This window comes from Etheostoma cragini, chromosome 9 (genome assembly GCF_013103735.1).
Source record: "Etheostoma cragini isolate CJK2018 chromosome 9, CSU_Ecrag_1.0, whole genome shotgun sequence".
NCBI lineage: Eukaryota > Metazoa > Chordata > Actinopteri > Perciformes > Percidae > Etheostoma > Etheostoma cragini.
The window spans coordinates 4,556,053-4,584,035 of record NC_048415.1 but is presented as its reverse complement, the minus strand read 5'-3'; the positions used below and the strand labels follow the sequence as shown (position 1 = coordinate 4,584,035).

The 27,983-nt window shown below is 39.8% G+C and overlaps 1 long non-coding RNA gene across 1 annotated transcript; it reads left to right on the top strand.

The window, feature by feature from the left end:
* The first annotated feature begins 321 nt into the window (after window positions 1–321).
* Window positions 322–21,755, top strand: LOC117950559. Its single transcript, XR_004657937.1, has 3 exons — window positions 322–332; window positions 14,127–14,132; window positions 21,616–21,755. It is a non-coding gene; the product is annotated as an uncharacterized LOC117950559 (long non-coding RNA).
* Window positions 21,756–27,983: the final 6,228 nt, after the last annotated feature.

Sequence of the window (27,983 nt, the reverse complement as noted above, 5' to 3'; positions counted from 1 at the left end):
ACCTAGGGTCTTTTTGTGAATGTACCCATGTCAAACTTTCATTTAAAAGCATAATTAGGTGTTACTTTTAAGATTTACCGTATTATTGTTTTTGGTCATAAGGCCTTTTGAATGGGAGCGATAGGGACACTACTGTGATAGCATCAAAATCAACACTTTAAAACACTAAGAAGGCTCGACACAACATAAAACTTTTCTCCAAGTATCACCAGGGGCTCTAAACATGAACTCGAGCATTGAGAACACTGTTTGTGTACACAGAGTTTACTGACTGTTTAATCACTGTAGCTGTTGTTCACCCTATGCGCCATCTTGTCAGTCAAAAAGGGAATGTGAACTAACAGACTCCATAGGAGGAAATGTCATTCTTTTATGAGGCTGCTTCTTCAACTACAAGGTCAATATTGTTTTTCTCTAACAACAAAACAACTAATTATCCGTGCATTTATCCAACCAAGGAGCTTTCCATCTTTATTCTCCTCCCTTGACTATTTTTGACTTGCTAGATGGACAGCAACCGGAAAAACCATCAGCTACAGTGAGTTGTTAAAACCTTTGTTTTTAGTAAACTCTGTGTACAAAACAATGTTCTCAATGCTTGTTTAAATGTGTAGAGCCCCTGGTGATACTTCGAGTGTGTTTCATGTTGTGTCTAGCCTTCTTAGTGATTTTGATGCTATCATAGTGCCACTAGCTCTCCCATTTAAAAGGCCATTTCACCAAAAAAGAAGAATACTGTAAATTGTAAAAGTGGCATTTCCGTTCAAATTATGCTTTTAAATGAAAGTTTGACTCGGGACATTCACAAAAAGACCCTTGGTGGCATTTTGGCAAGCGTTACGCTTTAAGATACAAATCCACCCATTAACGTTCTGTTGGCTCATAAGGCAGCACCTACCCTGGGTAAAACAAAACAAGTCCCGTCATCCTATTGAAAGGACTGACCGGTATGTGGAGAGAAGACAGACGGAAAGAGTTTGAGACACAAGGACAAGGACTGAAAAACAGACTGGGGCCGAGAGAGCTTGGAAGAATTTGTGGTTGACCTTAGCCTTGCGTGAATTAGTCTGGAGAACAGTGGGCTGGTCTAGCCTGAGGCCACACACACACACACACACACACACACACACACACACACACACACACACACACACACACAGAGTTGTCAAAGAACCCAGTGTATCTCAAAGACGAAGGCACACATTACATGTTTGCTGCATGACATGCCCCAAAAATGATTTGCATCTGCCCATGTGTGTGTGTGTGTGTGCGCGAGACCTTTTGGCCAGAACTTGAGTGCTTCTGTCAGCTTTAACTGTCTCCAAAGGCACACAACTGTTTCATTAAAGAAAGACAGGAAGAGATAGACACACACATCACTCCCCTTCTGTCTTTCTTGGTCTCAATGTTCTCTTTATCTCACTCTCCTTCCTCTCTCTCTTTCTCTCTTTCTCTCTCTCTCTCTCTCTCTCTCTCTCTCTCTCTCTCTCTCTCTCTCTCTCTCTCTCTCTCTCTCTCTCTCTCTCTCTCTCTCTCTCTCTCTCTCTCTCTCTCTCTCTCTCTCGCTCTCTCTCCTCCTAACTGTTGTTTTGACAGCCATCATGGGCGGGGCTAACGGGACTCCAAAAGAAATTTGTCTGTTGGTCAGTCCATCTGTCTGTTTGTCAAATTTGTGGCTGATAAATTGTTGTGGGGAGAGGGTGTGATGACGACTTGGGCTCACCCAAATTCTCCTTTCACTTTCTCGCTTTTTTTCTCTCTCTCTCTCTCTCTCTCTGCTTATTTTCATCTCTCCCTCTCTCTGCTCACCTACTATTCAATCTCTCCGACATGCATTTACAGCAACAGAAGGGAAGAGCCACAATTTTAAAGATAAGAATTTTCATTTGAATGTGAATATGAGTGGGTTTCGTGTGTGTGTGTGTGTGTGTGTGTGTGTGTGTGTGTGTGTGTGTGTGTGTGTGAAACAGGTATATTTTGGCGTGCTGAGAGCATCTTTTACTTGAGTTTTTCCTTTTATATCAGCTGGACATCTTCAGCCTATCAGGACAAGACAGCGACCGCTGGGATGTTGTTGTCAGGTGTTTACTCTGGCACTATGCCTGTAATCTTTGTCTGCCAGGATGTCAAAGCGATGATGGAAAGGCATGGCCTGAAATATGACTCCAAATGAATGCTAATGTTGCTCTGTATCTGCGGGATGCATAAATAGACAACTGTTTGCATGTTTACAAGGTGATAATATATCAATGTTCACAGCTTGTTGCAAGAGGCCAAACAAATCTTCTAATTCTAACCCATGACCCCTGAAAAAGATTCTGGTCTGCAGCTATTTCTCCCTTGTGGTTTTCCTAAATGATATATATAGTAAAACCCTTCCAGTAGGTTTCATTAAAATTGTGCATCAAGTGCCAAAACAACAGTATGATTCTACTTCTGATCTATAAATCGTTCTGATATCATTTCATAGTCTTTTCCAAAACAACTCTGGTTGAAATCTTTCTACTAATTGTCCAACATGCTTTTGAAAGATTTCGAATGTTTTTAAGGTCCCCGAGGTATTGAAATCTACCTGTGCAACAGAAAATAGCAATCAAATATAATTCTCTTCTCCTCTGTGCTACATCTGTATCTTCCCAGCATCCCCTCCTTTCATCAGCCCTCTCCATTAGAGCTGAAGGTGTTGGGCTTCTGTCTGTATCCTTCACATTGAGAGATGTGTCTCTGCTGATTAATTGCTGTCTGATCGCTGCTGTTGCTGCTCCCTGCTAATTTCTCTCTCCCTGGGTATTTACAGCCTGCGGCAGCCTGGGTGTAAGGGTTTCTAGCGGTAATTGTGCGGTATTTGTTGCTAATAGGATAATAATTGGAGCAGGTGCAGATAGCTGGATGGTTATTGGGCCTGGTGAGGAGAGATGGAGTTTGGCACCACGCCAAGGACGTCCGCTGTGCAGCACGACGACGACACGTAAAAGCACACTTTAAAAACCAGAGTGCCACAGAGGGAGGGCAATTATGTTCTGCTTTTTTATCTCATCCAGCTCAATCTGTCTCTCTGGAAACCTTGCACCTTTTTCAGGAATCTGTGTTTACATGAATTTATCAATTACTATATCGGTTTCTATGTGCTGTTTCCTCTTTCCCTGCATATTTCCCTCCATTTACATTTTTTATTGTATGACCTTTCACCCCTTTTTTCTTTTTTCTCTACTACTCCACCACTTCATCCTGAGGCAAGTTCTGATGATTGCAATAGGAGTCATCCATAGAGATATGGACCATTAATAATTTAAAAGTGCTGCAATCGGATCAGGCAATGAAACACTGCATTCTGCAGTTGTTGCCGGGTTGCAACACAGTTGACATAGAGATGTTTTTAGGTCATGTTATTACAACTCAACTCGATGAATGCTGAGATAATCCAACAGCAGAGGAAGGCCGTAGACAAGGCATAGTTCACGGCTTAGAAAAAAAGAAGTAAGTTAGACCTTGTGTTGAGATTTATTTTTGGTTAACTAATGTCTCAAAGGTAAATAAGAAACCTTCATAAATTAATATTCTATTCTAGTATAAGCAGTTGCAGCAGGGATGGGAAAAAATAATGGTAAAAATCGTCAAAACAACATAAAATTGTCAATCTTTCTTGCTGTGGGCAATATTTCACAAATGAAGATCTGTGTATCAAATGTTTTTTGTTCCAAATAAAAAAAAATAGAATGCATTATTATAAATCCCTCCCTAATAAATCCCGGTCTACATGTATCCAACCAATAACAATGTGTTTGCCCACCACAAAAACACAACAAAGGCCAGGCCCACATTGCCATGGCGGAGGCTGCGTATCGGACGGTTCATGCCTCACCGTTGCCCATTAATACCCTACAATAGACACCTCATTGGGCATTAACCCTTACATGTCCACGTGTTGTGTTGGCATTCTAAACTCCAGTAGATTTATGAGGACTATGGTTAACTGCTCCTCAGATCTCGCCATGGTAAATCCAGAAAGCTAGCTAGACTATCTGTCCAATCTGAGTTTTCTGTTGGACGCCTAAAACAACTTTTAAACATACACATGTTCCACCAAATCAAGTTCCTTCCTGAGGCTATTCTGCAGCAGGACCGGGTCTCCCGTTGGCACTTATCGCCGCCCAAGATGATTGTGATTGGATTAAAGAGTTGACAATGAACCAGAGCACGTATTTTTCATCCTGAAATGCTGTGTAGACTATTTAGACCCTCCAGTGCAGCTCTGTGGAGGAGGGTCTGGCAATAAGAGACTGCTGCAAAATGATTTTTTCTATAGTTCTCAGTAAGCTTTTACTGACCTCATGCGTGTCACAGCTGAGCTGACAGGGACACTTTCAACCACCAAAAGAACTCCTGATGACTCAACTCTATCAGTTTAAATTGAGGATCCCATTTTGAAGGTTTCCGTCACATACTGAACACCTGTAATAAAGAAACCCCAAAAACAATGTTAGACAACAGAGTCCTGCTTACATATGAGTTATATTAAAGTATTGAAGTGCATATGTCAATAAACAATATAAATGTGAATGATAACAGTGCACCATCACTGTGATTCCCTTACAATACTGTGATAAATTGCAGAAATTCAAGAAACAAGAAAATTCACTGAAGTAAATTATTTTTCTGGGTAACCTCCATATCTTTGGTTCTCTGACTAATAGAAAACTTTGTTTCATGTGAGTGACCCTGATATACTAATACGAATAAACTGTGTGGTATTCAAACAGAGAAAACTGCTGCTGTTGCAGTCACAAAAGTTGGTGTTGCTGTCATGGTTACAATGTCAGACACCTGCTTTTCAAATCATTTACCATACTTTTTCTTCCTCAAGGTCTCTTAGATGCAATGGTAAAGGCGGAGAGGAAACTGACTTTGTCTAATTTCCATTGGGGGGGGGGGGAATGAAAATCCATCTGTGAAAGTGCTGAGTAACACCTCTAACCCTCTAAACCAAAGCAAAGCTGTAGTTATAATTAAAGCAAGAGATGTCTCCTCGCTAAGGTCATGCTTTCAAAAAGTGAGCCGCCATATTTGGGCAGCAACAGCATTGTTGTGATCACCCCTCCCCTCGTTCTCCTCTGAGACTTCTCAGCCTTGAATATGGTGATGATATTAATACTAATCGTCATATAGCCGGCGATAGATATAGGCTCTGTCGCTTTGAACTGTAAATGGGTTGTGTTTGGGGGAAGAGAGGCGATTAAGAGCCTCGAATCGGTATAAGATGGTAAATCTGGGGAAGCAGAGGCATTTCAGCCCCCCTCCCCATCATAAACAAATAATCCAGCGCTGCGTCTCAACCCCCCCCCATGCCATCTCAAATCAGTTTGGATTAGGACAGAATGCAGGGATGTTCCCTTTAATGCCACAGAGGGAGAGGGTGCATCTTCCTCTTCCACCCGTTTTGCCTGTCTCTCCGCGATGCGCCGTGTTTAGCCCTGCTTAGCCAAATGAGCTCCTAATAAATGCAGCGCTGAGCCCGTCTGCTGAGGAGTCACTTATAATTGGAGGGCTTTTTCCTTCGCTTCAGAGAGGAAAGTATTAATGAAGGGGTGGGGTGGAAGGTGTGTGTCGAGGGTGGAGGGTGTGTGTGCGTGACTGCGTGAGTGTGTTTGAAAGGCGGAGTGAGTGAGTGGGTAAGTGGGTGACTGTGTGTGTGCAAAAGGTGGAGTGTGTAAGGGTGACAGGCGTATATGGAGGGTGTGTGTTCATGGGAGTTTGTAGAGTTCTATTTTGTGTGCATGCTTTGCATATACTGTACGCATCTGTGCCTCGTTCATATGGAAATGTGGTTCCATGTCTTCATTTAACACCGCAGCTCACCAACCAAACACACTTGTGTTTTATTATTTTTATGAACCTGTCGTTATCGCACCATGTTCTCTCATTTCTCTTCTCTTCCCTTCCCTTCCACTCCTCTCCTCTCCTCTCTCCGGTTTAATCCTGCTTGCTACCTGCAGTGGGAAGCTGCTTTGTGCTCCAATAATAGAGAATATATATGTTTATAGATATGGCTCATTTTGGTGTTTGAGCATGCACGCCTTAGAGACCCTCAAATCTTTCATACTGCTTTATTTCCCTGATTGTGTTCCACGTCTTTCGATATTACTTTCCTCCACTGGGCTAAGCTGAGTAAAATAAGAACAAAAAAAAGAAACCGACAAAGATGAAGAGGGCCGCCTTGTTTGTCCACTCAGGTAAGTAATTTTCCTCTGATTAGAAATGTTGACCAGTATACGTGTGTGTTTGTTGACTGCAATACAGAAGTGTGAAGGCGTTAATTTGTCATTGGCATGTCGATAACAAGATCAGAGGGATCATGGTTACGCTCACACAAACGTGTAGAGAGGTCCACCCTGTAATGTCAGGCCTTATCACCTAATAGGCTGAACTCAGAGAGCAGTGTGATGGATGAGAAACAGATGGGTGTCTGTGTGTGTGTGTGTGTGTGTGTGTGTGTGTGTGTGTGTGTGTGTGTGTGTGTGTGTGTGTGTGTGTGTGTGTGTGTGTGTGTGTGTGTGTGTGTGTGAGAGAAGCAGAGATACAGCAAGGTGTTGGGGAGCTGCGAGGACTTATCACAGCTCTGTGGTCATTGACGGGAGGGTACTCGTTGATAATCTTGTTTACCTTACAGCTGCACTGACAGATGTTATGATGGATCGGCTTGTATTCTGCAATATGCAATGTGTACGCACTCTCACACACGCCCTCTAGGACACCAGACTTGTTCCAGCAAAGGGCTTGCTTTTCCGGGTTGGAATCAAAACCGAGCCACTGCGGTAAGGACTGAGCCTTAGTGCATGGAGCACATGCTCTACCAGATGAGTTATCACAGGGGCCCCAATTACTCTTATTTTTAATTTAGAGAGTATCCACAGTAAAATATGAAAAAAATGGGTCAAATAAGTTTTGCCTTTTCACTCATCCACTCTCTCATGTTCACTCAACCTCATTTACAATGTCTCTTACTCTTTTTTTTACTGTAACAAAATCCCCATCCTTAGTTTCAATATTTAATTGTGTGTTGAGCGAGGGCAGAACTAGAGAGCGGGAGGTCACACAATGAGTTTTCAAGAAGTACTCTTTGTGTAGTCTCCACTTAAGAAATTATATTTAGGAAGTATGACGCAAATTCCAACAAAATACAGAGTAAGCTCAAAACTTTGAAGCCTGTGAGCAGTTACTGAATGCTGAAAGTAAAAAACGTACTCAAGTACTAATCAAATTCTGGTAAAGTGTATTAAAAACTTCTCCATGCACACTAAGTGAACATGTAAAACCAAATACAAAAACAAGTAAAATCTCTCTCCAACAAAGCTGTATTCTTCACTTTAATGTCACTGTGGTGTTCTTTGGTACACGGCATCAGAGAGTATGCTCAAGCATGTGCTTCACTGATGTGACGCTTTCTGGGAACTGCAGTTCAAACTGTTTTAAGTGAAGCTTTGTTTTTAACTTCCTTATTTTAAGTACCTGAAGTACAATTTTCAAATTTCAGACTTACGAAAATCGTTTCTTGAAATCAAAAGAAGTGCAAAACGTCATGACTGGCTACATCTGTCATCTGAAAAGCAACTTAAATGGATAGTTCAGATATTTTGAAGTGGGGTTGTATAAGGTACTTATCCATAGTCAGTATGTACCTGCAGTACTGTAGATGGAGGTCAGCACGGCCCCAGTTTGGAAAAAGCAGACTGGAGTAATGACACTGACCCGGATATTCCACCAGGCACGCCTCTGCTGCATTTTGGCTATGCCGGGGTTTTGTTTTAGATACATTTTGCCATCGTTATTAACAAATCGTGTTCCGCTATAAACGTTCACATACATTTTTTTTTTTAAATCATAAACACGGTTGAAGGCAAAGTTGCAGCGGCAGCTGGTTTAGGTCATATTCATCCAAACAAACTCAATTTGTTAATGTTAACGATTAATCCAAGTACGCTAAAGTTAGCCATGGCGTTCCACAAGGCTCAGTGCTTGGACCAATTCTATTCTACTTATATTTGTTTCCTCTAGGCAACATTATTAGGAAACACTCAATTAACTTCCATTGTTGTGTGGATGACACCCAATTATATCTATTAATCAGACCAGACAAAACCAGTCGGTTAGATAAACTTCAAGCATGCATAAATGATATAAAATCATGGATGGCCCACAATTTTCTGATGTTGAACAAAACAGAAGTTATTGTGCTGGGCCCTAAACTTCTCCAAGCTTCATTATCTAGGGATAAAGCTACTCTGGAAGGCATTGTCCTTGCTTCTAGCACTACTTTAAGAAATACAGGACTTATTTATGATTTGTTACTTACAGGCTGGACTACTGTAATTCTTTATTATCAGGATGCTCAAATAAGTTCCTTAAGACTCTACAGCTGAACCAGAATGCTGCAGCGAGGGTTCTAACAAGAACTAAGAAAAGAGATCATGTTTCTCCTGTATAAGCTTCTCTGTATTGACTTCCTGTAAAATCCAGGATTGAATTTAAAATCTTTCTCCTGACCTACAAAGCTCTAAATGGTCAAGCACCATCTTATCTTGAAGAGCTCTTAGTGCCTTATTGTCCCACTAGAGCACTGCGCTCCCAGGATTCAGAGTTACTTGTGGTTGTTAGAGTCCCTAAAAGTAGAATGGGACTAGAGAGAGGCAGGGCAGTACAGACCAATAGGGCTCCTCTCTTTACTCTGTCTCTTATATGCTGTAATAGTTTTAGACTGCCGGGGGACTTCCTTTGACACACTGACCTCCTCTCTCCTTTATCTTTCCATTTGTGTGCATCCATGTCACAGAAATGCATGTTACTAACTGTTATGTTATGTTTTACTAAGACTATTATTGCCACTTTTCATTTCGACCCCAACCGGCCCATCAGACACCGCCTACCAAGAGCCTGGGTCTGTCCAAGGTCTCTTCCTAAAAGCAAGTTTTTCCTTGCCACTGTCGCATTGTTGCTCTGGAGAACTACTAGAAATGGTAGGTCTTTGTAAGTTGTACAGCATGGTCCAGACCTTCTCTACCTGTAAAGTGTCTCAAGATAAGTCTTGTTATGAATTGATACTATAAATAAAATTGAATAAATTGAATACATTTTACCCACAATAATTTGCTCCATGAAAATATCCTTCAAACACTATTGCCCTGAGGTTTTCTCTGGGTGTAGAGGAGTCACTCTTGCTAAGCTTTTTTTATCTTTATATACCTTTATGCGTCCTGATGGATCGGACAGATTGCAGATCCAAGAAGAATATTATAGAAGACGGAGGGAGAGAAGGAAGGGATGGGGAGGAGAGAACAAGAGAAGAGAAGTGGTGGAAAGAAGATGAATATCCATCTTTTGGGATGATAGACAGCCAAGTATAGATGTTAAATTAAATGTTGAGGTTTTAGCGTAGAAATGCTAATGTTGGATTTGGGAAGGTGAATATTAACTAGTGTTACCAAAAAATCTAATTTTAACCCTTCAGATCCTTTTACATATTCTAGGTCTGACAGGCCAAATCAAATGAGACCTCTACCTTTACACAATTATTTAACATATCTGTGTTAATTTCTTTCAATCAGGGGGAACAACTTGTCCTCAGACCGAACAGGATTTCAAAACCTTCAATGATCTTTTCAGAATGTTTCCTGAGTATGAATTGTGGAATTCACTGATACAGGTGAAGCCATATAAGGAATGAATCTTAATCCAGAGACAGAAAATGGGCAGCTAACAGCTTGGTGTCTTACTGTAAAATCTTTAGAGGAATCATCACCTATGTAGACCCATTATCCAGATAGTCCTGTTTTAATTGAGCTTAACAGACTAGCTCTGGATGTGGGTGGATTGGTGTGTCTGCACATGCAATCTGATATAGTGCTGGCCTTCACTTGGTTTAGCAATCTAGAAATCCCAGCCTAATGTACGAATCCAGAAACTGACAAGGGCTGAACTGGCGATGGCTGACTGGAGGGGTATCTGAGAGATAAGGGAGGACCTGGAAATCCTGCTCTAGTGACATTCACCACGGAAACAGTAGCTCCCTAAAATATGAGAGACCGCAGTGGAAAAAAGGTGTCCAATGCAAAGACATTGTACAGCTGACATTAATATAATTGTCTTGCCAGAGTAATATGAGGCTGGTGTTTACAGCATAGTGGCAACTCTGCGTATTGGAAGTGAATGTAAACTTTAAAAAAAAATACAAAACATGAATTGATAACTTCTCCAAATTTTAAATCAGTTCTCTGTATTTGGTACTTTATTTCTTATGATGGCTAATTCGACATAAAAAAAAAAAAAAACTTAACATGACAATTGTTTCAAAGTCGTTTCTATCATGGTCAATGTTGGTCATCTTTAGGTGTTGACGGGCTTCAAGGCAATTAAATAAGCTAACTAAAGCTTTGACTCAGCCTAAAATGTTTATCCCAAGGGGAACCAATGAGGATTCTGTTTAAACCCATCTGGGCCAGAACCATTTAACTGTAAAGAATTTTTGCCTATTCTTAGTACACAAAAAATGCAAACTGCACACTTTGTATTTATCAGAAGGTCATTGAAATTACAAAAACAAATCAGTGCCAACAAAACAAAGCATATGAACGTTATGCTATCTGCTGCCTCATAGTGAGAGATCACTTTATGGTTCTACGAAACCTGCCTGGACATATGGAGGAACCGGATATTGTCTGGGTCAGTTCGACTTCTGCCATTTATACCGAACTGAAACATATACAATTTAAACAAGCAACTAAAGCTGGAATTCTTACAGTATTATCATTATTTGGTTGCTTTTTGGCAAATTTAAAAAAAAATTGTCAGTTTGACGTTTGAAATAGGCCCAAGGGATGTAAGTTTTGGGAAGTTTTGCTTACAAAAGTCTGACACCCACTTACCAGTAAAACCAGTTCCTTTTTAAGAAAACAAATTACTGTAGATGTTATAATAGTAGTAGTCTTGCATTGCCGGACCTGTCTCCACAGCGCTGCGGAGAAAGGTCGAGCCAGTCCACACAACATCCCTGGAAATTAAACGTGCTCTGGTTTCCTAGCACTTCTTTCAACCAATCACAATCGTGTTGGGCGGTGCCATGCACTGGACGGAGCAACAGTGGCTCCTCAAAATAGTCTTGGGAAGGAACTTGTTTAGGTACAACATTTACAACCTGCTAAAAGAAAATGCCACATATATTATTAATTAAAGTGAACTGTTCAATGTTTACACAATAAATTAAGATGAGCTATTTTAATTAGCTGGATACATGGTTAAAGGTCCTATGGGATGAAATGTCACTTTATGAGGTTTTTTAACATTAATGAGTCCCCCTAGCCTGCCCTGTGGCTAGAAATGGGGATAGGTGTAAACCAAGGCCTGGGTGTTCTGCTCTGCCTTTGAGAAATGAAAGCTCAGATGGACCAATCTTGAATCTAATGAGGTCTTAAGGGGCAAGGTTAGCTCACCTTTCTCTGCTTTGCCCGCCCATGAGAAAGAGAGATATCATGGCTTTTAAACAAGCAAAGTGGCAGTTGGTCAAGGCCACACCCCTACCCTCCAACTTGGAGGAAGTGTTAACTGCACCGCAACCCGTGTGAAGTTTTGAAAAATCTAACACCTAACCTGGCGTTGCCCTGACTCACTGTGACTTTAACAAACTGCCGGTCGGCACCCAGAAAGGACTGATTTTGGTGCCCAAACGGAAATGCAATGTATCTTGAGATCCCGATATTAGCTGGCTAACTCTGGATGGTGTAGAGGAGGTGTAATCAGTCATTTACTGAGATTACAGCAAGAGAAAAAGAGAAGCTAGAGCTTAGTCTGTGTGGGTGTTAGTCTGTAAGAGAGTCACAGGGTCATGTTCATAATGCCACAGAAAGCTGATCCCAAAGCATAGAAGGAGCGGCCAACAGAAAAGCCACTGTATGGCAGTAAAAGAAATGGGACATGTAGACATGACAAACAGGAGAAAGAAACATTCTCTGCTGCGATGTGTCGCTCATCGACGCTAACAATAAGGTCTCGGACGTCTTTTGTTGATACCTCTGTCCGTCCTCTCCTCTCTGTTTTCAGCTAATTTGATTTCTGGGAATCAGGTTTTTGTCTCGTTGAGTGACTGACAGTTGCCTTCGCCTTAATGAATGCAGAGTGGAAGAAAAAAAAATTGGCGGATAATTCTGCTCTCTCTCTCTTGCTCCATCTCTTATATCGAGCTCCAATAATTAATTTACACACATATCTGCAACATTAGTTCCAGAGGAGATAATTAGGAAAATGATTTTAGTATTGTTCCGCGACATCTATCAAGACAACGCTGCTATCTGTTGTTAAAAAAAGCTAGTAGTCACCATTACCGTATCTTTAAAGGGCAATGATTTTGCGTTTGGTAATTGCATGACGGATTTCAAGCAATGCTATTAATTGACTGTAGTAAGTATGCATTTATCTTCGTTTTATTCTCATCAAGTGTGTTTCATTCATGTGTGTGAGTCTGCGAGAGGGAGATAGTGTATATGTGTGTGGGTAAAACAAATAAACTATCTCTGTGTCACATTAATTATCATCTTAAGTCATTTATTTTTCTGCTATCTGGCAGCAAACATTTGTGTGTTGAGTTCTTTGTCACAGCTACACCATTCAGTCGCAGTGTTCAGCTGCTGCACTGTGTTCCCTGTGTTGTCATTGTGTCTGTATCTTGTTCATCATGCTAACGTCAACTGGTAACATAAAAGACAACTTTTTATCAATACAGTCGGGCCCCGGGCCAGATATTAAATTAAATAGCTTGGGGAAGGACTTTTTTCCAGTTTCATTCCAAAATTTAAAACATGGGGACCAATGTAGCAGTTTTTTATTCATCTTTTCCTTTGCGGTTTGCTCCATATGTGTTTGTTTTTCTTTGTCTTAAAGCTGCATTTAATTGATTGATTTTTACCAACTGGGGTCACCAGAACAAGTTGAAAACATTGATATACTGTATTATTACTTAAGAAAGTTAACATATGCAAACAATTGCCTATATACACATCAAACAACATTATAATTCACTAGGAGTTGTGTTTTCAAATTTACTACACTCTCCTTTTAGCTTTATTTAGCTCTCCGTTAACTCCGGATTATGATATCTGCCTCACTACATGCTAGTTGCTAACTCTCTCTGTGTCTGTCTTCTGATGAGAGCTGTCAATCAAAACAGTAACGTTTGGGGCTGTAAAACCAAAACAATCAGTTGAAAGACACTGAAATCTTTTGTAGGGCTGAGGGGAACTGCAGATAATTCTCTGTGGGTTTGTCACTACGATCAAACCCTTTCCCATTACGCGTAACCATTTGAAAAACATTTGCATTAAAATTAAAGGTAAACGTGATTCTATTGGTTATTTTAACTTAATGAAAAACAGGAAGTGCAGTTCCTGTTCCAGTTTTAGCCTGTAAAGCCGTGAGGTATGTACCACAAAATCACCTGGTAAAGCTTGGCTTATGTTAGCCAAAGTGTTCCCTGTGTGGCGCACAGCCTTAAATATGTGTTTTGACAGGGACACCACACCTGGACAAGAAGAATCATTTTGCTAGTGTGGAAAACGTGGAGAGATTGTTTTATCAAAGCTAAAAAAAACGGCAGTGTTACAAGCAGACAATCATTTTTGTGTGGAATCAATCATGTTATTTTGGGTAATAACAATTAGGTCATTAAAAAAGAACATTGATATAGGAAAACGGGTCAGTTTGACCCAAGAACAACATGAGGGTTAACTTCCTGTTTCTTCTTCTCTACTACGTCTTGCTTATTCACATATTACTTTGTACGCTCTCTGGTGTTTTAGAGAGTACTGCGACGAACAAAGCCTTGAGCATAAAGGTCTCGTCTTGTGTTGAGCATGAGAATACCCGTGGATTAATGCACAATGTAAGAAGCAGAGTCCAAAACACACGTCATATGACACACTCGGCATACATTGGACTCTCTGTGTTGCTACACTTCAACAAAACAACACAGGGGCATAATGGTAGCAGATTTTAAAAAGATGAAATACAGTTTTCTGCAATTTCATGTGAACCACACAGAGGGGTAAATCTCCCTGACTGTTTTAATATGAGGAGAAGTCTTAGAGTTCAGGGTATTTTTCTCCCTCAACAAACAGTCTCTCCATTGTGACAGCTACAAGACCACAGAAGAAGACGGACTATTGCCTGACAAGAGGAGAAGTCAAGGTAGCCAGGAGGAGCAACTTCTCTGAGGCAGGACAACAACACAGGGGTGTATTCTGTCGCAGCATGACAGCCACTGTTGAAAGAAAATGACATGGGCAGCTGTTCTGACCTACATTAGATGGTAACCATGTGTTCTCATAGACAGTAGAGGTTGTTATTTTGGTAATAAATTTTTCTTATTTATTTGCATATAAAATGCTGTATATCCAAATTCAAATCTGTATCTGAAATGCAGATTCACTGAGACATTTAAGTCTTTGGTCTTTACGCCACATCATCTCACTAGAAACACTAACCTTAGTGAGGAAACTCAGTAAATGGCATATTTAGATGTTGAAAAAAAGAACAGTACACTGAGGATCTAAAATCCTCTGTTTATGGGATTTAAATATTTTATATCTATATATTTGTACAATTAAACCGGCCCCAGACTACTGTTGTCAGATTACCTCTGTGTTTGAGCAGCCTTATTTAATTTAAGTGATCGTTCATAGTAGCGACTATTTGCTTTATTGTTTATAGGTACAAAAGAAAAGGACAAAGGGTCCAAGTCATAGCGTTTCAAGCCTTCCATCTGTCTTTAGAACTGAATATTTCACAAGTTTGCTAATGAGTCAATATAGCTGTCAGAAAGAGTAATTTGACTAAGCAGCTTAAAATACACCTTCAGATGACTTTTTGTTTGAAAGAGAGACAAGATTTTTCAGAATGATTGGAATGGATTGATTCATTTAATTTCACAATATCTCAGAGACCTTGTACACAATAGTTACACAAAAAACATGTAAAGCTGAAACCTTGATTCATGTCACTGTGCGCTCTACAGTTAAAAGTGTATTTTATATGTATAAGTGCAGCATGTGCGTTGATGTGTGACGCGCCAGATGCAAATATTCTGTTAATAAACTTGGATCTTGTTTCCACTTGTAAATAAGCATTCCTAGTAAAACGCACACATCAAAAAACATTCCCATTAAAACAAAGCAGTGTATGCCATGTGCTCTTCTGTGTGTCTGACAGGATGACCGGTACGTGTAGGCTAAAGGTCAAAGTTCATGTTTGTAAAGTATGGCGTTGCTTTAGCATACAAAAGTGTCATTTGTGTGTTTGTGTGTGTGTGTTATATTTAGTGCAAGGTGCGTTTCTTCACTTTGACGTCAGTCAACAAGATGTTTGACCAAACCCTGATAACTAATGGCCTGTCAGTCACAGAGCCAAACCCCTCCCTCTTGGGCAATAACCACCGCGGTCTACAACACAGTAGACAGTACATACCCACACACATCTGGACTCACATAAACACCTGGACACTTTAACACTTGACTCAACACTGACACTTTATGATAATTTATGGTAAATGTCTTTTTATGCCTTTTTTATAGCCAAAGGTTTTTATTTTATTTTTACTGTTATTATTATTAATATTATTATTATTACTGTCTTCCTCTTTTTCTCTCTATACTGTAGTCTTCTTGCTAAAAACGGATGTTGGAAATTTCAATTTCCTTGCAGGAGTCATCCCAAAAGGATTAATAAAGAGAAGTCTAAGTCTCTAAGTCTAACACCACCTGCAAGAGGACATGCTTTTATGTACTGCATTAGTGTGTATACTCATGTTTTTGACTGACGTCTTGTGTAAACTTCAGTCTTTCTGTTGTACAGCCGGTCAGATGTGCAGGCCTGATACAGGCCACTTATACTGCAGGATCTGGCAGGCTGCTGTGTGTATTTTAAATTAATTTGTTTTTCAAACATCATACTCAAACATCAGGTGTTTGCAGTGATCAGGTACTAAGTATAATCCTATTAAAATATTCTCTCTGATTGCACCATTGGACTTTTTTTAGATTGTATTGTGCTCAGTGATTGAGAAGCTACTCCAAAAGCGGTTACATCGGCTATAGTGAAGCTAAAGAAATCATAGTTGTTTATATTTAGGTTAGTGTCAAACGATATGACAAACTAAATGTAAAAGTTTAGCTTCAACAGTGAGAAACACAACTGCAAGAATGAAAATTATTTGGCAGTTTCAAGAAATAGTCTGAATGTAATAACAGAAACATTTCAGTTATGTAAAGACATTAAAGCATATCATAATGTGTTTTTTTTTTCATTTCTTTCAAACACTGTTGAATTTGTAAGTTATGTTGCCTGAAAATCAAACTTAGTGCACCATACAAACTGTATCTGGCAATGTTTTCCAAATGACTCCTCACTAACTGTGTTACCGTGTTGTGATAACATTACTTTGACGATAGAAAGATCAAGGTTTTTTGTCCATGATGATGTACTAATTATGAGTTGATTTTTACATTGAAGTAAAAGAATTTTCCGTGTAATTGGCAATTGGAAAGACTAAGATTGAAAGTTCATTACTTTAAGATAGCAATGGAAAAGAAGACTAGTTCCGGACCTCTGAATTGCTGCCAACATCGTGGATTTGTTCAGCCATTCATACAGGTCTTGTGTTCATTGGGTGCTTAGTTCTTAGTAGGCGGGATTAAGAACAGCAACGTCGACCTAAATGCTAGTTAACTAACAAGAAAGGGTGAGATTGAAACACTAAGTGAATCTATGGAATGGAATTTAGCATATTTCTTTGAACAGTATGAAAAGCATTAATGCACCTGGCAACTGCTTCTGCAGTTTACGTTTAATCTGAAAACAAAATTTGTGTGACAACTATGTCACTCGCTAATAACGGGTAAGTTTAAAACTAACCAAAGTAACTCCCCACCCCAACAAGATATCGCCTAGCATAAACACAACATCCGGCTGAATGAATGAAGTCAAGTCAAGAAAAAAATGTGTCTGATAATCTTTCAAAAAGAAGTCCTTAAAGTGCTTAGAAAAAAATTGGAAATTTGAAAATATGCAATTAAAAAAAGTTGGAATTCCATCTGCAGAGGAAGATCACATGATTTCATCAAAAGCAACAGAATGGCTACTGAGTGGACTTTGTTGTGAGACTGTATAGTCAAATGCCAAAGCTACTCAACCTGAATACTTAAACTACAGAGAGCTCTCCTGGTACTGGTAGAGCGTTTGCCCCATGTACAAAGGATCAGTCCTTGTTGCCGCGGCCGCAGGTTCAACTTCGACCTGCAGCCCTTTGCTTCATGTTATATGTTTACTTGTTACTGCCCTATGTAAATCAAGTGCAGATTTGAGTTTTGTATGCTCCAATTTAAATGGTTTACGGCATATATAATGTTACATAATAAAATTTGTGAAATCCATAAAATAATAAACTTTTCTCATTACAAACAACAACAGAACATGATAATCATTTCAACATTTTTTTGTTATCTATAATTGTTTGATTGCTAACGTTAGCTCAAAACACCATTCAAGTGACAGCCTTTGTTGTGTTTGAGTGCTAACTTGTAACCAGCAGTGAACAGACTTTGTCTGTAGGTCCATTTTTACTGTGTTGACATTACAGAAGTCAATCAATAGCATCTTGTAGGCTACTTGTAGCAAAGTGACGCATGCAGAACTCACATCTGCACTCAACTCACATCGCGGACACCGCTCTCTCTCTCCCCTTTCACATCTTCAGCTGTCCTTCATAATAAAGGCCTAAAATGACAAGAACATACAGTGAGGAAAATAAGTATTTGAACACCCTGCTATTTTGCGAGTTCTCCCACTTAGAAATCATGGAGGGGTCTGAAATTGTCATTGTAGGTGCATGTCTACTGTGAGAGACATAATCTAAAAAAAAAATCCAGAAATCACAATGAATGATTTTTGGTGAAAAAAGGTCCACTGTTGGAGCAATCATTAGAAAATGGAAGAAGCTCAACATGACTGTCAATCTCCCTCGGACTGGGGCTCCATGCAAGATCTCACCTCGTGGGGTCTCAATGATCCTAAGAAAGGTGAGAAATCAGCCCAGAACAACACAAGGGAGCTGGTCAGTGACCTGAAAAGAGCTGGGACCACCGTTTCCAAGGTTACTGTTGGTAATACACTAAGACGTCATGGTTTGAAATCATGCATGGCACGGAGGTTCCCCTGCTTTAACCAGCACGTGTCAAGGCCCGTCTTAAGTTTGCCAATGACCATTTGGATGATCCAGAGGAGTCATGGGAGAAAGTCATGTGGTCAGATGAGACCAAAATAAAACTTTTTGGTCATAATTCCACTAACCGTATTTGGAGGAAGAAGAATGATGAGTACCATCCCAAGAAAACCATCCCTACTGTGAAGCATGGGGGTGGTAGCGTCATCCTTTGGGGGTGTTCTTCTGCACATGGGACAGGGCGACTGCACTGTATTAAGGAGAGGATGACCAGGGCCATGTATTGCGAGATTTTGGGGAACAACCTCCTTCCCTCAGTTAAAGCATTGAAGATGGGTCGAGGCTGGGTCTTCCAACATGACAAAGACCCGAAGCACACAGCCAGGGTAACCAAGGAGTGGCTCGGTAAGAAGCCTATCAAGGTTCTGGCGTGGCCTAGCCAGTCTCCAGACCTAAACCCAATAGAGAATCTTTGGAGGGAGCTCAAACTCTGTGTTTCTCAGCGACAGCCCAGAAACCTGACTGATGTAGAGAAGATCTGTGTGGAGGAGTGGGCCAAAATACCTTCTGCAGTGTGTGCAAACCTGGTGAAAAACTACAAGAAACGTTTGACCTCTGTTATTGCAAACAAAGGCTACTGTACCAAATATTAACATAGATTTTCTCAGGTATTCAAATACTTATTTGCGATGACTACGATGACAAATTCAGACCCCTCCATGATTTCTAAGTGGGAGAACTTGCAAAATAGCAGAGTGTTCAAATACTTATTTTCCTCACTGTATATAATAATACATTAAAAAGAGACTAACTCCTCTTATAGATGTGCTACTTAGCTACATCTTGATATAAATTAAAACGTTTACCAGCTCTTATCTGAATGCAGCCCTCTCGATATTGAGATAAAAAGATATTGAGATGCTGGTGCTTGTTCCAAGAAGTACTTTACTGAGTTTATCAGACTTTTATCTTTGCTGGAACTTGTGTAAAGTGTGTTATGGGTCATACTGTGGATACTTGGTGGCATTTCCATTAAAGAAGAACAAGAGGGGCAAATTAATTCCCTTTTTTGTACATGCATACAGTGTACAGAGTAAATACCTGCCAGAAATGAGACACTGCATCTACTAGGGCATTTCTAAGTCTCTTTCACAAACACACACCCACACACTGTTTGTTTTCTCTCTCTGCACTTCCAGGTGAAACAGGTCTGACATTTGAGACCCAGGTGCTGCATAGAGGAAGGGAACGAGGAGGTTGGCTGTGTTTTCTTTCTTCAGCACGCCAGCAAACCAATTAATTAGCTTCCTCTGTGCGTGTTCACTTCCAAACATCGTAACATGTTTTTACATAACACCCTTTGATATCAGGCCGACAATCTGTAAAAGCAGGTTATGTGATTGACTGTGTCTTCTGAAGTAACCACTGTGGTTCAAGTTAATCTCATCACTTTGATCCGATGATATTAAAGTCATTATGGATATGAATGAGTAGAAAATGTTTTAAGCATAACTGCTTTTGTCAACTGGCCGCAGCAGCAAGTTGGTTCAGAACCACATATTTTGTCAGAGTAGTTTGACAATAGTTCAGACTGACTGAAAACAGACTGACTCCCTGCCAAAATAGCTGGCGGGAGAATTACCAGCATGTGAGTTGCGGTGGTGTCAGTTTCCAACCCCGCGCCCAAACTAACGCAGCAGGTGTTGGGCTTGATTAGTTGTTACTTTGCATCCAGCTGTCAAGTGACTTTTTATCATCTAAATTGAAAAGGTACAAACATTTGCTCAGGATGTTACACCAGTTGGAGTAAATTATTGTTGTTATGTGTCTCAGATGAAGCTCTTATCTGAGAAAAACAACATCAACAACAACAACAGAAAGAGAGGAATAAAATTTGGGAAGGAAATAATTGGGGTGTCCTGACAGCCGAATGATTACCTTTTAACTTGAACATCCCTGGTTCACCTCCACTCAGCGACTCTAACACTCCCATGGTTTATGTCCATCTCTACACTATCAATTTACAACAGAAAAGAGAATATATATATATATTTTTAAATGAAAGTAAGTAATATTCTTGTTTATCAGTCTGGATGGAAATTGGGTCAAAACAAATGTGGGTCCACTAACATGCCAGCTGATCCCGATTTTGAGTATATGTGAAAAAAACAATGTCTTTCCGGGCCAAAATGTAGGGATTATACTCTAAGGCTTCAAAATAAAGTAAGCGTAAAAAGAGGTTAGCCTGATTCTCACTCTGATTTTGGCACGGTGACTGTGACTCGGCAAAAAATAGAGCAGGTTACCATGATGGGGTAGCCCATGGTATCTAAGGCTCCATTTACACTTGCAGTTTCAAGTGTCTCGTATCCAGATAAAATCTAGATGGGATTTAATACACAAGATGGTGGTGGTAATGTACCTGAAGCTGTTAGGTAACTGCACTTTAACAGTTTAGATGTTACTTTAACAGTAACATCTTAGCTGTCTAGCTAACAACTCTCCATGACCTGACACAAACACATACTGAATCATATTTATTCATGTCGCTCCATGTTAAAGAAAGGGAGCATGACGGCTAGTTTCAGTGTAACTTCATTGTACAGTAACTTCAGCTGCCATTATGACTGGGTACAGAGAGACCTTTTCCAGAGTGCTTACTGACGTAGTTAGGTGTAAAGACACTGTGTACATCAAGAGATCAAATTTACCTTTGTGAGATCTGGCTAGAATGTGTCTCAAACCACCTACTGAGGCAGTTTGAAAACTTCTTTTGATCTTGATTTATTTGATCTGTGAAATTTACACATTCAAATCATTACCTTAAATCATTACATCTTTATCACATTATTTTGATTAATACATCTTCCCTTGTAGCTCCAATGTGATGCATAATTATCATCAATCAATTATTTGGATCATTCTTTGACATCCTGACTCCAATCAGCTGTTAACCTTAACAAAAAAAACACAGAAGGGTGGGGAAATGGTGGAATGAAATCATCATCAGGACCTTGTATTTACATTGCCTTTATTCTACTAAAGTAAGGCAACACAGAAGTAACCACAAGTTTAATATAGTAAATACATAAGCCTATAGTAAACGCACCATAGTTATAAATGGAAAATCAAATCACCCTGTCCTCTCTGACATGATCATTTGATTAATCTCAGGCCAGTTTCTGAGAAATATGATGTGTCAAACAGTAAATTAAAGCATATACAAATCTGACAAACACTAAGAAGATATGTTCACTGGATAGGGTTTTCTGGCACTGGGGCCTCTAGAGTATGTACTCTTGTTCTTTTTATCTCTCCCATTTAGTCAATTGTGCATATGTGTTTAAAAGGTCATCCTTGAGTGCCCGGATAGCTCAAGTTGGTGGAGCGAGCGCCCATATATAGAGGTTTACTTCTCAATGCAGTGGGCCCGCGATTGACTACGACCTGCGGCCCGTTCCTGCATGTTATTACCCCTATCGCTCTTCTTTCATTTCTTCAGTTGTCCCTTCGAATAAAGCACATAAAATGCCCCGAAAACAATCTCCAAAAAAATAAAAATAAAAGGTTATCCTATCACAACTGTGAGAACTACCTTCTAGTAAGAAGAAGAAGAAGAAGAAGAGGCCAGAACCTATGCTGAACACGCTAATGGAGAGATGTCAGAGTGAGGGGGCTGCTCCTTGTAACAGCACCCCTAGCAGTTGGGGGTTTGGTGCCTTGCTCAAGAGCACCTTGGCAGTGCCCAGGCAGTGAACTGGCACCTTTAAAGCTACCAGTCCACACTTCGTACTTCGGTCCATACAGGGACTTGAACCTGCGACCCCCCCGGTTCCTAACCCAACTCCCTACGAGTTAGTGCCAATGTATGCAATACATTTCTTACACACCTCTCTTGGCCCGTGGCCACCTCCACATGTTTGTATGGGAGAAAGAGAAAAACAAATTTGGGCCATATTTATATATTTATTTATATTTTAAGTTTCTGACTATGCATAATATTTAAGAGACACATAAAGCAAAGAATATCTGCTAGTCCACAAAGGTATTTTTTAAAACAAGGTTTCCCCCCCTTTAAAACTATCTCTGCCCTAATAAAAACGCAAAAACACATTGGCAGTGCTGTCAAGAGCATGCCAAACTAACAGGCAGAGATTTGGCCCTAACCCTTAAGCTGTGTTGGCCAATCATAAGTCTGAAAAAAGCTATTACCTAAAGGCTACCTGGCTGCAATGCCGCATAAATCGCTCCAGTCTGCTCACTCTGATGTCCCAAGCCAAAACCTCACGAGTTTCTCGACAGCTTTATCCTGGCCGGAGTTTTCCAAAAGATCAGTGTACTTAAAAAGTAGTTTGTGTGTGGACAAAAAGCCAAACCTCATTTAAAAAGTTAAATTTTAAGAAACACCCATGTACACGTGGAGTAGGCCCTACTAAAGTTCCTGTCTTTGTCACTAAAGATTTCTCAGACTGCACACCTGTAGGTGTAACCCTGTAATTAATAGCAGCGCCAGTTCAATCTTTGAGTGATCAACACAAGATTAAACATCATTAAATGCAGAAAGACCGATAGAAACCAATTTGCCAAGTTAACTAGCTGTACTATTTTTAGTGCTTTAATCTTTGATTATTTCCTGCCCTACAGTGAAGAAGTCACCAGCAATATATTGGTTGACTTTGTCGGTCAACACTAAATTTTCAAAAAGTCAAAAATCTGAACACACATTCAAGTGTTTAAAAACAACCTATTCAGTCTATCTCAAATAGAGACTAATTTTTTGTTATAGAGATGAAAAATTTCATTTAAATTGCAGATAATAAACACACAAATCCTGCCATAAGTCACCAAATATTTAGTTTATAAAAACATGTTGGATATAAGTCATAGGTCAATATTTGCCGGAGCCGCAGTTTGTCACACTTTTTTTAAAGGATGGTCTTAAGTCTTAACAGCTCATCAATCCCACCTCAGGACTAAGATTGACTCATGATGTGTGATGGTAAGAAATACACTGAGTCAATATCAGGCATGTTTATTTCATCCACCTCCTCTGACTCTTACACATTAGGCTGTAAATCCCCTTCTCTCTGTGTACGTGCACATGTATCCTCTTTCTAAAGAACGACTTTACTAGAAAGCTCATGATAAAGATCAACAATAGGCAAGCTTTAATTCACGCCGGCCTATTCAACCTTCTCTTTACACTTTGCACATAATTGTTGCAGCAGATTTCACTCTCTTGTTCGTTCCATGGGTCCATTTCTAATAATATACATATTTTCAGGGGGTTATAATAAAGAAGAAAATAAAATATCTCACATAGAGTGGATAAATTACCATACCTACCATTTTCCTTGAAAGTTGCTTGGCATGCTCAAAATCTCCCTGTTGTGGCTCAAATTGCAGATGTAGCCTGAAAGAATATAAAAATAAATGTAAATCTGTGTGTGTGTGTGTGTGTGTGTGTGTGTGTGTGTGTGTGTGTGTGTGTGTGTGTGTGTGTGTGTGTGTGTGTGTGTGTGTGTGTGTGTGTGCGCGTGTGCCTGAGGAAGCTCTATCTGTCCTTTGATTCCAGGGTGAGACGGTTGCATTTCAACGAGGCAGCTAAAATTGCACCGGTTGACTAAATATGGATGTGCAGCCGCGACATTAAAGAGGGAGACATAATTGAAGAACATAACTACAGGACATCCCAGAATAAGGTGGGGTGATGGTTGTCGCGGTGACGAATTGGTCACAAGATGGGGTTGGGGGAGGCTTGCTTCTCCTTTTCTCCCTGAATTTCTGTCGCCCCGTAATTTTCATGTCAGTCTGCTTCCATCCTGCTTCCTTCTGGATTTCTCTCTTACGCTAGGAAGCTGCCTCGGACACATACTAGATATGTTTGTAGGTGAAACTACACCAGATGTAGTATTGAGCTTCAATGTTAGATTGTTGTATTTTTATTATTTACATTATTATTTATTTATGCGAAAAGAAATGGTTTTCAATCTGAGCCAACATTCAGTTGGTCTGCACCTTCAATAGTTTTACATGTAGAGAACAAATAAATACATAAGAATAAAGAATAACAAAGGTCTCACTAGAAAAAGGGAAATCCATCTGGGTAGACATAAAGCATGGAGCTCTCTTCAGGTTAATCGTTATCTCGTAGTGCAATAGAAAATAATAGAAATGGAAAGGAAATTTGACAGAAATCAAACATTTTATGATTTTACACTGGGCACCAAAAGATGCAAAACAAACAAATGTGTGATCTTAAAGCATATCATCCTGTCATAGAATCATGTACAGGAGGGTAGCAGTGGTAAATGTTCAGACAAACTACATTTGCTATACGACATTTAAAGATGGTTTGATTAAATTTCATTTGATTTTCATTTATTTGTTTATTTGAAAAGGGGACAATGTACACTGATCAACATTCAAAGCAAATGTAAGCGTACCAAAGTTAGCCATAGGCTAATTTTCATCGGCAGTCCCCTAGCCAGATGTTATTAGGCATCCTAAAATAATATACATCCTAAAATAATAAACAGTTATAATACAATGAAAATATTTATACAATAGACACAAGGTTAAAAATTACTATGTTAAATCACAACAATCGAATAAACAAGATAAGCAAATAAAATCTAAAATAGATGATACAGTTATTGTTGGTGGATGGGACAAGCGTCAGTGTTGACAGTGTTGATTTACAATAATCCATTTCTTAACATTACTCTTAAATGAGTAATAGGATGGGGACTCTCTAATTAATGGTGGTACCGAGTTCCACTGATGTGATGCTGTAAATGAGGAGACGGCCTGGCTGAATGCAGATGTTTTGAATGGGATTGTGCAGTCCCTCCTTGCTGCACCTTTGGTAACTCTGTTTGCATTTGAGTTCAAATTGATGAGGCCAGACAAAGGAGGAGGAGCTAAACTGTGCATGATCTTATAGACTAAGCAGACATTTCTGTATTTTATGAGGTTTTCCCAACTGAGCGGTTTATACTTCTTTAGAATATGGCAATGATGGTAACGAAATGGCTTTTTGTCTAGTGTTTTCAGTGCTTGTTTGTAGAAATGAGATTCAGCCAAACACCTTGAAAAATTTAGTAAAAGGAAAAGCTACCAAAATGAACGCCATGTGACACTAGAATATTTCCTTCCATGTTATCAATATTGGCCTATCTGTACATTTTGGAGCAAAACTGAAAACCTTTCCGTTTTGTAATACTTGATGTTGTAGTACTCAAGACCGGTTTTTGAAGTGCAAATATTAGCTATACATACAATGTGAACCAATTGTGTATACTGTGTGTTTCAGTTGTTTGGTCTGGTCTCGGTCTTAACCCCTCAAAGTCTTGGTCTTGTCTTGGTCTCGATACACTCGGGTCTTGGTCTCCGTTTAGGAGGTCTTGACAACACTGCTTGCCACTCCATCAGCCATCCAATTAAAACCTTGCACTGCTGTTAAAGAGCCAAACAGAAAACCTATCTCACAGACGTGAGTAGCTAGCTTAAAAACAACCTCCAAAAAAACCTAAAAAGTGAGCATGTGCTGTATTAACTGTGAAAGGGCAGTCCTTAGAGCTGGCTACACTGGAAGATGATGACGCTATGAAATAGCGCTGTGAGCCAGAGTAGGCCCATGGTAATTTTTTCTTTATCAGTGGCAGAGTATCGGCATTAAGAGGACCATGTGAAACCACTGCTGAAGAGTGGATCAAGCAAGCAGTTCTGATTGAGGGGTCGGTAGAGAGTTGATGAGGCTCATGGGTAATGACGGGTTGAGACATTCACAATCAGTGATGACAGCAATCATATAATGGCTCCTTACTTCACCTCAAAAAAGGTAATAGCAGTCTGCTTGTTATACTTTAGATCAGCTGTCATCAATGATAGCATTAGCCTGGACGGATGGGTAAATCTCACCAGGACCAGAGGGCCCTGCGGAAACTATAACGGTAAAGGTTAAAGTTCATCCAACTTCTTCTATCTGCAGGGCTAAAGAACAAAAATACATCTCCTCTGTGGAGCTGCTGTGTATTTTAATCAGCAGAGACATATTTACAAAAATATATTTAACAGAGTTTTGAATGCTCCGTTTTCAGTAATAATTCTGGTTGAGTATTCCTATTAAAGTAACCGTGTGCCCAGACCAAACACATTTTTTTACACTCTCACGCACGCACGCACACACACCAGTATAAGCCAACCAGTTGTAACAACAGGAGAGGCCCCCAACTGTGACTAACACATGGTGCTACCAGCCACTGCCAGGACCCATCTGTGTGTGTGTGTGTGTGTGTGTGTGTGTGTGTGTGTGTGTGGTGTCTGTGTGTGTCTGTGTGTGTCTGTGTGGTTGAGCGTGAGTGTGTGAGCGCATGCATCACAAATTAATAAACATATCTGACAAGTGCATTGCAAGCACCCGAGGGCATCATTGTGTTTGCAAACAACTCCCCCTTTGCCCCCCCCCCCCCCCCACACACACACACACACACACTCTCCCTCACCATTCACACGCACACTCCCTGAGGAGTAGCGATTGTTTAATGATTCAATTAGCTGTGTTGAGTGCTAGAGGCAAGATGGAGTGATAATTGACAAACATGTTTAATCCTGAGAGAAGGGGTGCAAAGATGAAACTAGACAGATAGAGAGCGCACGCGGGCAAACACACACACACACACACACACACACACCATTTTTTTACAAAACGGTGGCTCAGATAGTTCTGACTTATGTTCCTTAGAGAGCATCTTGGCATCTTCACCAGTATCAGAAACATTAGGCACGTCTCCATCCACCTGACTCTACAAGCTGCGAGAAAAATGTCAAAGGCCGATTCACTTTTTTTTAGCAGAACATTTCAGAAATGTCTTTAAATTACTCAAAAGTTCAAAATGTTAAATGGTAACTGAAATATAATACTCAGTGTACTTTTGTGCAATAGTCTTGTGGCTCCCATGAGGCTTACACAATGCTATTTTGTTGATGTTTCAAACTGAAGCTGCAAATGGGAAGTTGAGTACACAATATGCTAGGGCTTAACAATTATGGCCAAAATGATAATCATGATTATTTTGATAAAATATTGTGATCACGATTAATTATCATGATTATTTGTTGATTTTAACCAAAACATATTTTATTGTCACATAGGCTATTTATAACTGCTTTCACATCCATATTATGCTACATTCTTCTTATGTTGAAGTTGTATGTTGTATGTCGTACAGCTGCAACACATTTGAATAAAAATTAGCTATCTGAAATAAATAGCTTAGGATATATATATATATATATATATATATATATATATATATATATATATATATATATATATATATATATATATCATATATCATACATATATATATATATATATATATATATGTTTTTTTATATGTATCTCTGAGAAAGCTCCTTTACTTGTTTTCAACAATAACTGCGTAAAAGAGCTTGGGAGAGATGGGGAGTGCGATGGATGCTCCTCACAGAGTGACGGCTGATCATTATGAACACGTCGAGCACGGGTTGAATGGCGGGTTAGCAGAGTTACACAAGTTGTGTGTATGAAATGTCTGTATTGTCAGTGCGCTGCATTTTTATGAACTATGATATTCTGGCCATGGGTCACATCTCTGGCAAAGGTCCATCAGCCTCCGTCTCACACTCTATTGTGACTGAAGTTAGATGCATTCATTAACCTCTTCTGGGTTTTTTGCCGTGGTGG